We start from the raw sequence: 15,731 nt of genomic DNA, 5'->3' as shown, positions 1-15,731 counted from the left end.
ATTACTGATTTAGCTATTTATTACTGATTTTGCTATCCATTACTGATTTTGCTATCCATTACTTATCTTGCTATCCATTACTGATTTAGCTATTTATTACTGATTTTGCTATCCATTACTGATTTTGCTATTTATTACTGATTTTGCTATCCATTACTGATTTAGCTATCCATTTTTCTATCCATTACTGATTTGGCTATCCATTAGTGATTTTGCTATCCATTAGTGATTTTGCTATCCATTAGTGATTTTGCTATCCATTACTGATTTAGCTATCCTTTACTGATTTTGCTATCCATTACTGATTTAGCTATTCATTTAGCTATCCATTACTGATTTTGCTATTGATTTTGCTATCCATTACTGATTTTGCTATCCATTACTTATCTTGCGCTCCATTACTGATTTTGCTATTTATTACTGATTTTGCTATCCATTACTGATTTTGCTATCCATTTTTCTATCCATTACTGATTTGGCTATCCATTACTGATTTTGCTATATATTACTGATTTTGCTATCCATTACTGATTTGGCTATCCATTACTGATTTTGCTATCCATTACTGATTTAGCTATCCTTTACAGATTTTGCTATCCTTTACTGATTTTGCTATCCATTACTAATGTTGCTATATATTACTGATTTTGCTATCCATTTTTCTATCCATTACTGATTTGGCTATCCATTACTGATTTTGCTATATATTACTGATTTTGCTATCCATTACTGATTTGGCTATCCATTACTGATTTTGCTATCCATTACTGATTTAGCTATCCTTTACAGATTTTGCTATCCTTTACTGATTTTGCTATCCATTACTAATGTTGCTATATATTACTGATTTTGCTATCCATTTTTCTATCCATTACTGATTTGGCTATCCATTACTGATTTTGCTATATATTACTGATTTTGCTATCCATTACTGATTTGGCTATCCATTACTGATTTTGCTATCCATTACTGATTTTGCTATCCATTACTGATTTAGCTATCCTTTACAGATTTTGCTATCCTTTACTGATTTTGCTATATATTACTGATTTTGCTATCCATTACTGATTTGGCTATCCATTACTGATTTTGCTATCCATTACTGATTTAGCTATTTATTACTGATTTTGCTATCCATTACTGATTTAGCTATTTATTACTGATTTTGCTATCCATTACTGATTTAGCTATTTATTACTGATTTTGCTATCCATTACTGATTTTGCTATCCATTACTTATCTTGCTATCCATTACTGATTTAGCTATTTATTACTGATTTTGCTATCCATTACTGATTTTGCTATTTATTACTGATTTTGCTATCCATTACTGATTTAGCTATCCATTTTTCTATCCATTACTGATTTGGCTATCCATTAGTGATTTTGCTATCCATTAGTGATTTTGCTATCCATTAGTGATTTTGCTATCCATTACTGATTTAGCTATCCTTTACTGATTTTGCTATCCATTACTGATTTAGCTATTCATTTTGCTATCCATTACTGATTTTGCTATTGATTTTGCTATCCATTACTGATTTTGCTATCCATTACTTATCTTGCGCTCCATTACTGATTTTGCTATTTATTACTGATTTTGCTATCCATTACTGATTTTGCTATCCATTTTTCTATCCATTACTGATTTGGCTATCCATTACTGATTTTGCTATATATTACTGATTTTGCTATCCATTACTGATTTGGCTATCCATTACTGATTTTGCTATCCATTACTGATTTAGCTATCCTTTACAGATTTTGCTATCCTTTACTGATTTTGCTATCCATTACTAATGTTGCTATATATTACTGATTTTGCTATCCATTTTTCTATCCATTACTGATTTGGCTATCCATTACTGATTTTGCTATATATTACTGATTTTGCTATCCATTACTGATTTGGCTATCCATTACTGATTTTGCTATCCATTACTGATTTAGCTATCCTTTACAGATTTTGCTATCCTTTACTGATTTTGCTATCCATTACTAATGTTGCTATATATTACTGATTTTGCTATCCATTTTTCTATCCATTACTGATTTGGCTATCCATTACTGATTTTGCTATATATTACTGATTTTGCTATCCATTACTGATTTGGCTATCCATTACTGATTTTGCTATCCATTACTGATTTAGCTATCCTTTACAGATTTTGCTATCCTTTACTGATTTTGCTATCCATTACTGATTTTGCTATATATTACTGATTTTGCTATCCATTACTGATTTGGCTATCCATTACTGATTTTGCTATCCATTACTGATTTAGCTATCCTTTACAGATTTTGCTATCCTTTACTGATTTTGCTATCCATTACTAATGTTGCTATATATTACTGATTTTGCTATCCATTTTTCTATCCATTACTGATTTGGCTATCCATTACTGATTTTGCTATATATTACTGATTTTGCTATCCATTACTGATTTGGCTATCCATTACTGATTTTGCTATCCATTACTGATTTAGCTATCCTTTACAGATTTTGCTATCCTTTACTGATTTTGCTATCCATTACTAATGTTGCTATATATTACTGATTTTGCTATCCATTTTTCTATCCATTACTGATTTGGCTATCCATTACTGATTTTGCTATATATTACTGATTTTGCTATCCATTACTGATTTGGCTATCCATTACTGATTTTGCTATCCATTACTGATTTTGCTATCCATTACTGATTTAGCTATCCTTTACAGATTTTGCTATCCTTTACTGATTTTGCTATATATTACTGATTTTGCTATCCATTACTGATTTGGCTATCCATTACTGATTTTGCTATCCATTACTGATTTAGCTATTTATTACTGATTTTGCTATCCATTACTGATTTAGCTATTTATTACTGATTTTGCTATCCATTACTGATTTAGCTATTTATTACTGATTTTGCTATCCATTACTGATTTTGCTATCCATTACTTATCTTGCTATCCATTACTGATTTAGCTATTTATTACTGATTTTGCTATCCATTACTGATTTTGCTATTTATTACTGATTTTGCTATCCATTACTGATTTAGCTATCCATTTTTCTATCCATTACTGATTTGGCTATCCATTAGTGATTTTGCTATCCATTAGTGATTTTGCTATCCATTAGTGATTTTGCTATCCATTACTGATTTAGCTATCCTTTACTGATTTTGCTATCCATTACTGATTTAGCTATTCATTTTGCTATCCATTACTGATTTTGCTATTGATTTTGCTATCCATTACTGATTTTGCTATCCATTACTTATCTTGCGCTCCATTACTGATTTTGCTATTTATTACTGATTTTGCTATCCATTACTGATTTTGCTATCCATTTTTCTATCCATTACTGATTTGGCTATCCATTACTGATTTTGCTATATATTACTGATTTTGCTATCCATTACTGATTTGGCTATCCATTACTGATTTTGCTATCCATTACTGATTTAGCTATCCTTTACAGATTTTGCTATCCTTTACTGATTTTGCTATCCATTACTAATGTTGCTATATATTACTGATTTTGCTATCCATTTTTCTATCCATTACTGATTTGGCTATCCATTACTGATTTTGCTATATATTACTGATTTTGCTATCCATTACTGATTTGGCTATCCATTACTGATTTTGCTATCCATTACTGATTTAGCTATCCTTTACAGATTTTGCTATCCTTTACTGATTTTGCTATCCATTACTAATGTTGCTATATATTACTGATTTTGCTATCCATTTTTCTATCCATTACTGATTTGGCTATCCATTACTGATTTTGCTATATATTACTGATTTTGCTATCCATTACTGATTTGGCTATCCATTACTGATTTTGCTATCCATTACTGATTTTGCTATCCATTACTGATTTAGCTATCCTTTACAGATTTTGCTATCCTTTACTGATTTTGCTATATATTACTGATTTTGCTATCCATTACTGATTTGGCTATCCATTACTGATTTTGCTATCCATTACTGATTTAGCTATCCTTTACAGATTTTGCTATCCTTTACTGATTTTGCTATCCATTACTGATTTTGCTATATATTACTGATTTTGCTATCCATTACTGATTTTGCTATCCATTACTGATTTAGCTATCCTTTACAGATTTTGCTATCCATGACTGATTTTTCTATCCATTACTGATTTTGCTATACATTACTGATTTCGCTAACATTACTTATTTTGCTATCCTTTACGGATTTAGTTATGTATTACTGATTTTGCTATCCATTACTGATTTTGATATCCATTTTTCTATCCATTACTGATTTTGCTATATATTACTGATTTTGCTATCCATTACTGATTTTGCTATCCTTTACTGATTTTGCTACCCATTACTGAGTTAGCTATTTATTACTGATTTTGCTATCCCATTACTGATTTTGCTATCCATTTTTCTATCCATTACTGATTTGGCTATCCATTACTGATTTTGCTATCCTTTACTGATTTTGCTATCCATTACTGATTTTGCTATCCTTTACTGTTTTTGCTACCATTACTGATTTGGCTATCCATTACTGATTTTGATATCCATTTTTCTATCCATTACTGATTTTGCTATATATTACTGATTTTGCTATCCATTACTGATTTTGCTATCCTTTACTGATTTTGCTACCCATTACTGAGTTAGCTATTTATTACTGATTTTGCTATCCATTACTGATTTTGCTATCCATTTTTCTATCCATTACTGATTTGGCTATCCATTACTGATTTTGCTATCCTTTACTGATTTTGCTATCCATTACTGATTTTGCTATCCTTTACTGTTTTTGCTACCATTACTGATTTGGCTATCCATTACTGATTTTGATATCCATTTTTCTATCCATTACTGATTTTGCTATATATTACTGATTTTGCTATCCATTACTGATTTTGCTATCCTTTACTGATTTTGCTACCCATTACTGAGTTAGCTATTTATTACTGATTTTGCTATCCATTACTGATTTTGCTATCCATTTTTCTATCCATTACTGATTTGGCTATCCATTACTGATTTTGCTATCCTTTACTGATTTTGCTATCCATTACTGATTTTGCTATCCTTTACTGATTTTGCTACCATTACTGATTTGGCTATCCATTACTGATTTTGCAAACCATTATGTCAATATTCTTGTTGCTTTTTGTATAGTTTTTTGTAAATTACAGCTCAATTTGAGCAAGTTCTGAATTAATCGTGATTAATCACAGCAATCCTGCAATTAACTCGATAATTTGTTTTTATTGTTTGACAGGCAAATTGTATACAGTACTGAACAAAAGTCTACTTTGTTTAGGCCTACTTGGCAGATAGATGATAAAGTGACATCAATTCATATTATGTCATTGTGGCAATGGTAGTGCTTTTAGAGTGTCTTGTGTAAAATAATTTGTTATTAGAGTGTTTTGTGTAACATAATTTGTTATTAGAGTGTTTTGTGTAACATCATTTGTTATTAGAGTGTTTTGTGTAACATAATTTGTTATTAGAGTGTTTTGTGTAACATCATTTGTTATTAGAGTGTTTTGTGTAACATCATTTGTTATTAGAGTGTTTTGTGTAACATAATTTGTTATTAGAGTGTTTTGTGTAACATCATTTGTTATTAGAGTGTTTTGTGTAACATAATTTGTTATTAGAGTGTTTTGTGTAACATAATTTGTTATTAGAGTGTTTTGTGTAACATAATTTGTTATTAGAGTCTTTTGTTTAGCTGTGCTGTTTTGTTTGGATGACATCCAGGCTCTTAGGTAACAATACCGGGCTATGTATCAACAGGCAACATTGTGTAATCTACAGAAGGTCAGAGAACACAGAAACCTTCAACAAACCAACTCAAACACAACAGCAAACCATCCCTCATATGAAACTGTCCATACTGTGTAAAAAATAACTCTTATGTCAAAACACAGTGTTAAAAAAAAAACTTTTAGTACACACACTGAGCAGGTACAGTATATCTTTAAGCCTGTCCACTGCTCCAAATGTACCCCCTTCCTCCTGTCCCTCTCTCCTTGCCTCCCAGTCCTCCTACCTCCCTCCCTGCCTCCCAGTACTCTTACTTCCCTCCTGCCCTCTCAGTCCTTCTCCCTCTCTCCTTGTCTCCCAGCCCTCCTACCTCCTTCCTCCCTCCCTGCCTTACAAACCCAGTTGTGTGGAGGATAGCCTTAATAAGTGATCTGGAAGGAGGAGTTATGGCATCAGAGTTATCCTGTTCTCACCAACACAACAATGAGCTGTACAGTACCGCTGTTAAATACGCCACAGTGGCAGCGCTCTTCACTATGGATGAATTGAGGATGAGACATGATAATAAGGCCTAAACCTCAACTTGCCCTAGGTATCAAATACAATTGTACAATATTTACTTTATGGTATTGGAAAATGACTGACATGCTGAAGAGTAGATTATATATACTGCAATTGTCCTGTACTGCAAAGCTATTATTATTTCTTAAAATATACCTTTTGTCTCACCAACCTGAAGATATAATATAATAGCATTATTTGTCCCGTTAAAGTATTTGAATGATTACAGGAAACAGTACTGGTCAGGTACATTTTCAGGTGAATCACTGTAGATGTCCAACATAATATAACGTTCCTAGAAGCCAATTTATATTTATTAATTTAAACTGAGTTCATCTTTCATACTTAATTAAAGAACATTCATACATCATTACTTATTGTTGATATCATTTCAAGGGATTGATAGCAGTTCATATGACGTTGGTTCTGGAATTTAGCTAGCAAGAAGCTGTCTATGGAAATTGCTAGTTAATAACTTCAATCAACTATTTAGTCAGCCTTTTTTTTTGTTGCCAAGGTTGTATTCAACATTTTCCCTGCACCAGAGTCAGAATCAAGGCCACTGGCTTCAGATTGTACTAGGGGATTGGACGTTCAACATTATTTTCAGTGGACCTCATGGAAATCAATCTATATAGTTGTTAATCCATAAATATTCCCCATGGACTGGTCCATGCTGTGACCAAGACCTGGCACATGTTGGGATGATGGTGGGTACTACTACAGCCCATGCACTAGCAGACTACAACTGGACACAGCTGTCTCTCCTGTTACACTACACTATACATGAGCACTAATGCGGTATTAACCCAGAAACTGCCCGTGTTAGAGGGATGCTGCGGTAGACTGCAATCGGCCAGAACCAGGAGCGGGGTTACATTAAGCTGTAGGCTACATATAAATCTGATTATTGACCCGTTCCACATTTGGTGCTGGGACATATTCCAAAGGCGTTTTTATCATATACATGGAGTTTGTCCCAATTATTTATCCTTCCTCCCAAAGTGTGCACTTGTTCACATTTCATCTCTGACTTCAAAGGAATGACTGGTAAAATAAATATGGTGGAAACTCCCACCTGCCCATGCCTCCACCAAACCGACTTCAAAGGAATGACTGGTAAAATAAATATGGGGGAAACTCCCACCTGCCCATGCCTCCACCAAACCGACTTCAAAGGAATGACTGGTCAAATAAATATGGTGGAAACTCCCACCTGCCCATGCCTCCACCAAACCGACTTCAAAGGAATGACTGGTCAAATAAATATGGTGGAAACTCCCACCTGCCCATGCCTCCACCAAACCGACTTCAAAGGAATGACTGGTAAAATAAATATGGTGGAAACTCCCACCTGCCCATGCCTCCACCAAACCGACTTCAAAGGAATGACTGGTCAAATAAATATGGTGGAAACTCCCACCTGCCCATGCCTCCACCAAACCGACTTCAAAGGAATGACTGGTAAAATAAATATGGTGGAAACTCCCACCTGCCCATGCCTCCACCAAACCAAAGTTTTTAGATTTGTGGAAAGAAGTGAATGAGTGCACATTTCAGGAGAAATTAGATATTATTGGGACAGACAGTATAACTCTTATACATTGAGTGTACAAAACATTAGGAACACCTTCCTAATATTGAGTTGCACCCTCTTTTGCCCTCAGAACAGCCTCAATTCACCGGAGAATGGACTCTACAAGGTGTTGAAAGCATTCCACAGGGATGCTGGCCAATGTTGACTCCAATGCTTCCCACAGTAGGTAAATGCTTCCCCAAGGCTAATGGACACTGAGAAAGTGGAGAAGGCAGTGAGGTTCCCGTTTCCCAGCCGCTCTGATGCATGGATTCCTATGCTGTTGAAGTAGAGGGGGCATACAAAGCATACTGGCATCATAGCCCACACGGATTCTCCAGACGCTGCTTAGCCGCTGCCCGCCAATCATAAATAAAGATGTTCTGTGATAGCATGCCCTTTTACTGATTTCCATCTCTAGTGGAAATTGTTGCCAGTGTGTTACATTGTGTTGGGTACTAATGTCATGTTTGTTTATGGTAGATTTCTAATGCTGTTTGGTGCCACTTCATTTGTGGCAGTAATTAGTAAATGCTATTGCTAGCCTCAGGACTACCATTTAGCAAATTGCTACAAATGTCTTTCTGTCTATTCGCAAGGCTTTGGCACCAATTTCAACTTCCGCTCAAAACAAATAAAAATGACTTTATTGCCATTCTGGCATAAACAACAACAAGTAATAAAACAAGATACATGCTACATAGTCCATACATCATATTAATGTAACCAAGCTATTCACATACAATTCATATCATATCAATTCCAGCTTGTTTTGCAAGTCTCGCTGTATTTGCCAATGCATAACTTTTTCAGATTGCATGCTGCTGGAATGTAATAGACTCCTAATGCCAGGCCTCGACAGCTCGGATTTTGGTTTGCTCCAAAATGCCCCTGTCGTGCTATGCCCATGTAATTTCCAGACAGGGAGGGAATACAACATTTTGTGTCACATTTCTTAAGAGAATCAGGGTTATGCAATCTTTGCAGATGGTGCAGTTGGGCCACTCTGCGTCCCAAATGGCACTGGCATCCTATTCCCCATGAGCCCTGGTCAAAAGTAGTGCACTTTATAGGGAATATGGTTCCATTTGGGATGTGGCCTCTGATTCCAGTGCTGGCTATGCCAGAGGACCTGATTTCAGTGCTGGCTATGCCAGAGGACCTGGGGTTTAATCACTCTGCATGGCAGTGAACGTTATCCTTCCTGACTGTACATAGATCTTTCTATTTACCTTTTCTTTTGCGTTATTGACTACGTTTGTTTATGTGTAACTCTGTGTTGTTGTTTGTGTCACACTGCTTTGCTTTATCTTGGCCAGGTTGCAGTTGTAAATGAGAACTTGTTCTCAACTGGCCTACCTGGTTAAATAAAGGTGAAATATATATATATTTTTATAAATAAAGAGCAAAAACCAAGCCATTAGGTCGAAGGAATTGTGTCTAGGCACAATCCCCATCATGGTGTGGGGATGTTTTTCAACGGCAGGGACTGGGAGACTAGTCAAGATCAAGGGAAAGATGAACAGTGCAAAGTACAGAGCGATCCTTGATGAAAACCTGCTCCAGAGCGCTCAGGACCTCAGACTGGGGCAAAGTTTCACCTCCAACAGGAGAACGACCCGAAGCACACAGCCAAGACAATTCAGGCTTGAGGAAAAGCCTCTGAATGTCCTTGAGTGGCCCAGCCAAAGCCCAGACTTGAACCCAATCAGACATCTCTGGAGAGACCTGAAAATAGCTGTGTCGCAACGCTCCCCATTCAACCTGACAGAGCTTGAGAGGATCTGCAGAGAAGAATGGGAGAAACTCCCCATCACAGGTGTACCAAGCCTGTAGCGTCATACCCAAGAAGACTTGAGGCTGTAATCGCTGCCAAAGGTGCTTCAACAAAGTACTGAGTAAAGGGTCTGAATACTTATAGTACCAGTCAAAAGACTGGACAGACCTACCCATTCCAGCTTTTTTTTTTTTTTTTTGCTATTTTCTACATTGTAGAATAATAGTGAAGACATCAAAACTATGAAATAACACATATGGAATCATGTAGTAACCAAAAAAGTGTTAAACAAATCAAAATATATTTTAGATTTTAGATTCTTAAAAGTTTCCACCCTTTGCCTTGATGACAGCTTTGCACACTCTTGGCATTCTCTCAACCAGCTTCATGAGGTAGTCACCTGGAATGCATTTCAATTAACAGGTGTGCCTTGTTAAAAGTTAATTTGACAAATTACCAAAGTATTTGACAGTCAGAAAACCAAAGCTTTTAGTTGTTTTAACTTCCCAAAGTTTGTAACCTGGATGCCTTAATATTTTAAATTCTGTCAACTTCCTATACAGTTGAAACAACTACATTGACAATTACACATTTCAGAACTGAGTAAGTCCTTGAAATGATATAATAGAGATTTCATTATGCTCCCCTCTCTCTCTTGCTCATGTTTTAGCTTTTACACTAGTTTCAAAACTGTCAGTGAACTCAGCAACCAACCAACAGACCACTTTAACTACAACTAAATTCTCGCTAACGGTTACAGAAACACTTTACTTTTTACATTTGGTTGTTCATCTATCTTCATTGAATGCACTAACTGAAGTCACTCTGGAGAAAATTGTATGCTAAATTACCAAAATGTAAATGTAAAAAATGTATGGTTGTAACACATGATATTATTCCAATGAGTTTCACCCCCAAAATAAATTGAAATCATCTGAATTTGACATTTTCAGTTGCTTTTGTTTGTTTGACTTCTTGGTTGTGAATTTCTTGAGTTGAGTAACCATGTAGATCTTAGCTGATTCAACTTGATTTCATAAGTTAAGACAATTTGATATGTTGTAGTTATCGAAAGCAATTTTTTTGTCGACACAACTGATATGTTGCTTCAGTTGATCTGACTTTATTGTTGTGAATTTCTAAGTTGAGAAAACACATAGTTTTTTGCTAAATCAAATTGATTTAATATGTGTTGAAGTCAATTCAACTTAAAACATTTTGTTAACTCAACAATTTAGTTGACATGGGCAAGTAAAATTATTCATTTTGACCGAATCTCAATAAATGTTTTAAAGTGCAGGCAATGGCATCTAGCATTTAATACCAGCACCCCTCTGGTTGAAAGCTCACTTCCCAATAACACAATTGATGGTTTGTAATAATACATCTAGGCCTCCATGCATGCCCTCTGGTAGGCCTACCTTGTCATATTGGTGTGTTGTGTGTAAATAGTTGACACAGTTATTATAAACGTCTTCAATCAGATTAGAGAAATAAGCAAGACAAATGTTTGGTTTCAGTTTTGCTGTTAGATGGTGTTTTTTCATGGTAACTAATTGTTCTTATGGCTATTACACACTATGTTAACACTATGTTGAATATGGGCCTATGTGCTGGCCTATGAATATCAAACACAACAATAAGCATACCAGATGGCCCGGGACAGGTAAATGATGGCGACAACAGCACTAACAGTTAGCACTATGCTATTGCTAGTGAAAAATAGCAATTCACAGCTGGTTTTTCAACAACCGATGAGGATTTATCTAACATATGTCCATTGGCAGATATCAGTTACAGTAGCTAAAAGAAAGACAGGTGTTGCCAACGCATCGTCTAAATTCATCTTTTAAAATGGCTCTGACCATAACATGCCAGCCAACAGCAATTTCCTCGTAATATTTGAAGGGCTGTATCTGTATGCGTCCTAATGCACAGGCCAAGATTGTTACTTCCCGACCATACAGTTCCTTCCGACCGTCACAAACCTCAGTGCTTCCGACAGATACGTTTAAATACTTAACAATTATCCAATACATTCATTGTGAAAAGCATAAGATGACATATGCCTAATAATACATTGACGCAATGCAATGTCCTGACATACGCTTGACGATAACGACAGTAATAACACAAACATGACGCTTTCTCTTCCTGAGGATTCCTATCAACCTACTGTAAAAACATATCTCTCTCCTATCGCTCTCTCTTATTTATAGCTGGTCCAACATTTAAAATAACAACTTAACATTTTAATAGAAACCAAGCGTTCTTACCGTGTAATTAATCTCCACAATGTATTAAGGCCTAAGGTTTTTATACCCGTCTCCATGGCCCTTGGTTTTTCCTCCGCTGCTGATCAGCATCAGCAGCCTTACAATGAATCGAGAGCGATGATGCTACGAGACCCCGCCCTCCTTCCCGTGCAGCGAGAACGAGCTCACGGACTTCAGCACCCGGGAACTGCAGTGTCTGTAACTCCACCATTTCTAAACCCCCGCTCTGTGGGTTATTTGCCATACCCGAAGAGGAAGCTTGTACACAAGATATACACGGACCTAGTCTCAGTTTCTTTATTCTTTACCTCCTCTCCATCCCCCGTTCGCGGAAACGGTGTCAACCGCTCATAGACAAAAGGATGACAAGCAGCCAGAAGCCCTTTCGTCGCAGTGGAGTCAGCCATCACTGTCGCTTTCAGATAGGGCGTTAGGCAAATAAACAATATAAATGGCAAGGCTAGGCCATTTATTGAGGATGAAGACACTGCCTTCCGTTCACTACATATATAGCCTAATAGGCCTGCTTGGCCATACAATATAAATATCCCACCTACCTGTAAAATATAATATGCTAAAAGTGGCTCAAAGTTACTTTAAAAAAAATGTAACAACATAAATCAGTCAGTGTCAGAGTTACATGTAGATGCCCAACTGGCTACACACTGGTTGAGTCCAAGTTGTTTCCACGTCATTGTTGAACCAAGGTAGAACAGACATTGAATTGAAGTCTGTGCCCAGTGGGTGGTATGCTGCTATTCTGCTAAAAACCTAACATTCTGGGAACATGTTTCCCCCTACAATGATGAACTAAATATGACATTGATTTAGTAATGATTCACAAGAAGTCATGATGGGTTATGTAGCCTAGTCAAGACACAGATGTAGCCTACTGTACTGTATGCTTCTCAACATCCCACTGGGCACAAACATCAATTCAACGTCTATTCCACGTTGGTTCAGTTATTTAATCAAAATTCAACAGGCAGTCGCACATTTGAGCTATCTTTTTTTGCAGGTGCATGGTAACAGTTGAATAAAATGAGAGAAAAAAGGAACCAGCACACTGGTCACTGCTTTTCAAGCTCTGACGAAGGCTGTGATGCCGATACATAAAGCTTATTAAAGAGCAGTGATACTATCAAGAGCAGTGTGCTGGTTCCTTCTTTTTTGTCACTTTATTCAGTTATTTAATTAAAATGATGTGTAAACAACATTGAAAAATGTAAATATGTCAAAAAAAATGTAAACATAGTAAAGCACTGTCAATACCACCAATCAGTATCTGTAATAATGAGGATATGGGTTGATTCATCAGTGACTGTAACACTACAGAGGGAGAGTTCAACAGACCCCCAATGACAACGGACTGCCACCCCATGGCAGCTTTCTGAACAGCTGATAGTCCACTCCAATTAGGCTGCAGGAAATCTGAAATCTCACATATTACCAGTGCTTGATTTGGGATGAAAGAGGCACAGGAGTCTTTTTTCAAGACAGTCCATTAGACTATGTTCACAGCAAATCCCAAATGACATTATGCTATAGAGACTTCTTATTATTCACTGTTAATGGTTCATACACATTTTGACAGATGGAATTTCATGACTTTTCCATGACTTTTAAACAAATGTCCATTACCAATAATTGGTGGTGTCTCTATGTAGCCTACATGAAAATGTCCAGATAAAATGTGGTATTGATGCAAGAAGGCTGCTGGTCTACTATCCCCTGCCATTGTGCCCTTGATCAAGGCACTTAACCCCCTACAAAGTAAAATAACTGCACTGTTAGGCTACTGCATAAAACACGTGGTCAATCCTCCATCTGGAGAGCTACTGGGAGTGCAGGCTTTTGATCCAACCCTGAAACACCTATCAAGGTCCTGCTGAGCAGCTAATGTTTAGGCTATAATGTTGTGTGTATGAGTGGGAACCCAATTACACATATTGGGTTCTATGTGCATGTATATAGCCTACTACAATTTATATTCCCTGCGTTATAGACAGGATGCCCCTCCCCCATCTTTACATTTTTATTTCCTTTGCCATTTTTCTTTTGTTGGGAGGGGGGTTACAGGTACAATTTTCATGACAATTTACACACTTAGTTTATACTCTTCCCTTTAGATTTTTTTGTCCTGCATCAAATAAGTGTCTTCATTTGCTTTAATGAATTCTTAATTATAATTATTTTCAATTTACATTGTGGATGTTGCTGCAAGGGCCTTTGCCTCCTATGATAAGTGAATTAACAAACACAAGATTCGATGTACAAATGCATATATTATATCAAGAAGAGACAAAAAAAAGAGCAAATGGAACACATAAATGTGATGATGTAAAACAATGTTACTAATCAAACAACTGAACCCACCATGCAAGTGATCCATAAACGGATTCCCACCCTGGTGCAAAAGTTTGTCCTCATTTGTGGGTTTCTTGGGGTTTGGAGTGGATTTCCGGGACTGCAGCTTCATACAGTGCCTTCACAGCCCTTGACTTTTTCCACATTTAGTTGTGTTAAAGCCTGAATTTAAAATAGATTAAATAGAGAATTTGTTTCACTGGCCTCCACACAATATCCCATAATGTCAAAGTGGAATTATGTTTTTCCAAATTTTTACCAATTAATAAAAAATGAAATATCTTCAGTCAATAAGTATTCAACTTATGTTCAGGTGTAAAAATGTGCTTAACAAGTCATATTAAGTTGCCTTGACTCACTCTGTGTGCACTAATAGTGTTAGATAACATATTTGTTTAATGACTACCTCATCTCTGTAAGCCACACATACAATTATCTGTAAGGTCCCTCAGTCGAGCAGTAAATTTCAAACACAGATTCAACCACAAAGTCCAGGGAGGTATTCCAATGCCTCGCAAAGAAGGGCACCTATTGGTAGATGGGTAAAAAAAAAAGCAGACATTGAATATCTCTTTGCGCATGGTGAAGATATTAATAACACTTTGGATAGTGTATCAATTCACCAAGTCACTACAAAGATTGTCAGTGACTTCTGCCGATGTCGATGCCTCTCCTTGTTCGGGAAGTGCTCGGCGGTCGACGTCACCGGTCTTCTTGCCATCATTGATCCATTTTCCATTGGTTTTGTCTTGTCTTCCTACACACCTGGTTCCAATCCCATTCATTACCTGTTGTGTATTTAACCCTCTGTTTCCCCTCATGTCTTTGTCAGAGATTGTTTGTTATTATTTTTGTGTTTGTATTGGTGCGCGTGAGGTCCTCGTACCCACTTTGTTTTGTGTATTTTTTCATGGTTTTGGAGTTATGTTTTTACATCATTAAACTACTCCATTTTAACAAGATAAATTCTCCTGCGCCTGACATCCTTGCCACCTATACACATGCCTATGACAAAGATACAGGCGTCCTTCCTAACTCAGTTGCCGGAGAGGAAGGAAACAACTCAGGGATTTCATCATGACACCAATGGTGACTTTAAAACAACTACAGAGTTGTGGACATGGTCTATACAGACGGACAGCTCTTCCGAGACAGCTCCAAAACACCATGGCTGTACTAAATTCTACGGGGACGTCAGGTTACAGAAAAAGATTATGGGGACGGTAAAAATATCTGAACATTAATAATTTGAAATGCCCACACGCACACACAATTACACTGGGGCTCTTCCATGCCGTCCCTAGGAGGGGTGCGTCACTTGAGTGGGTTGAGTCCCTGACGTGATCTTCCTGTCCGGGTTGGCGCCTCCCCTTGATCTTTGTGAGATCTTTGTGGGCTATACTCGGCCT

The 15,731-nt window shown here is 36.6% G+C and overlaps 1 protein-coding gene across 4 annotated transcripts in view; it reads right to left on the bottom strand.

Annotated features, from left to right (window-relative positions):
* The window catches only part of LOC109873041 (janus kinase and microtubule-interacting protein 2), a 47,726-nt gene extending 35,650 nt beyond the window's left edge, over positions 1–12,076 (bottom strand). For all 4 annotated transcript variants that reach the window (XM_031808503.1, XM_031808505.1, XM_031808504.1 and 1 more), the window contains exon 1: positions 11,956–12,076. The gene's annotated coding sequence lies outside the window, so the exon portion shown is untranslated. The remainder of the gene's footprint in view (positions 1–11,955) is intronic.
* Positions 12,077–15,731: the final 3,655 nt, after the last annotated feature.

Source organism: Oncorhynchus kisutch, linkage group LG28 (genome assembly GCF_002021735.2).
Source record: "Oncorhynchus kisutch isolate 150728-3 linkage group LG28, Okis_V2, whole genome shotgun sequence".
In the NCBI taxonomy this organism is placed as follows: domain Eukaryota; kingdom Metazoa; phylum Chordata; class Actinopteri; order Salmoniformes; family Salmonidae; genus Oncorhynchus; species Oncorhynchus kisutch.
Note: the sequence above shows the minus strand (reverse complement) of the source record. Positions and strands in the feature narration are given on the sequence as shown.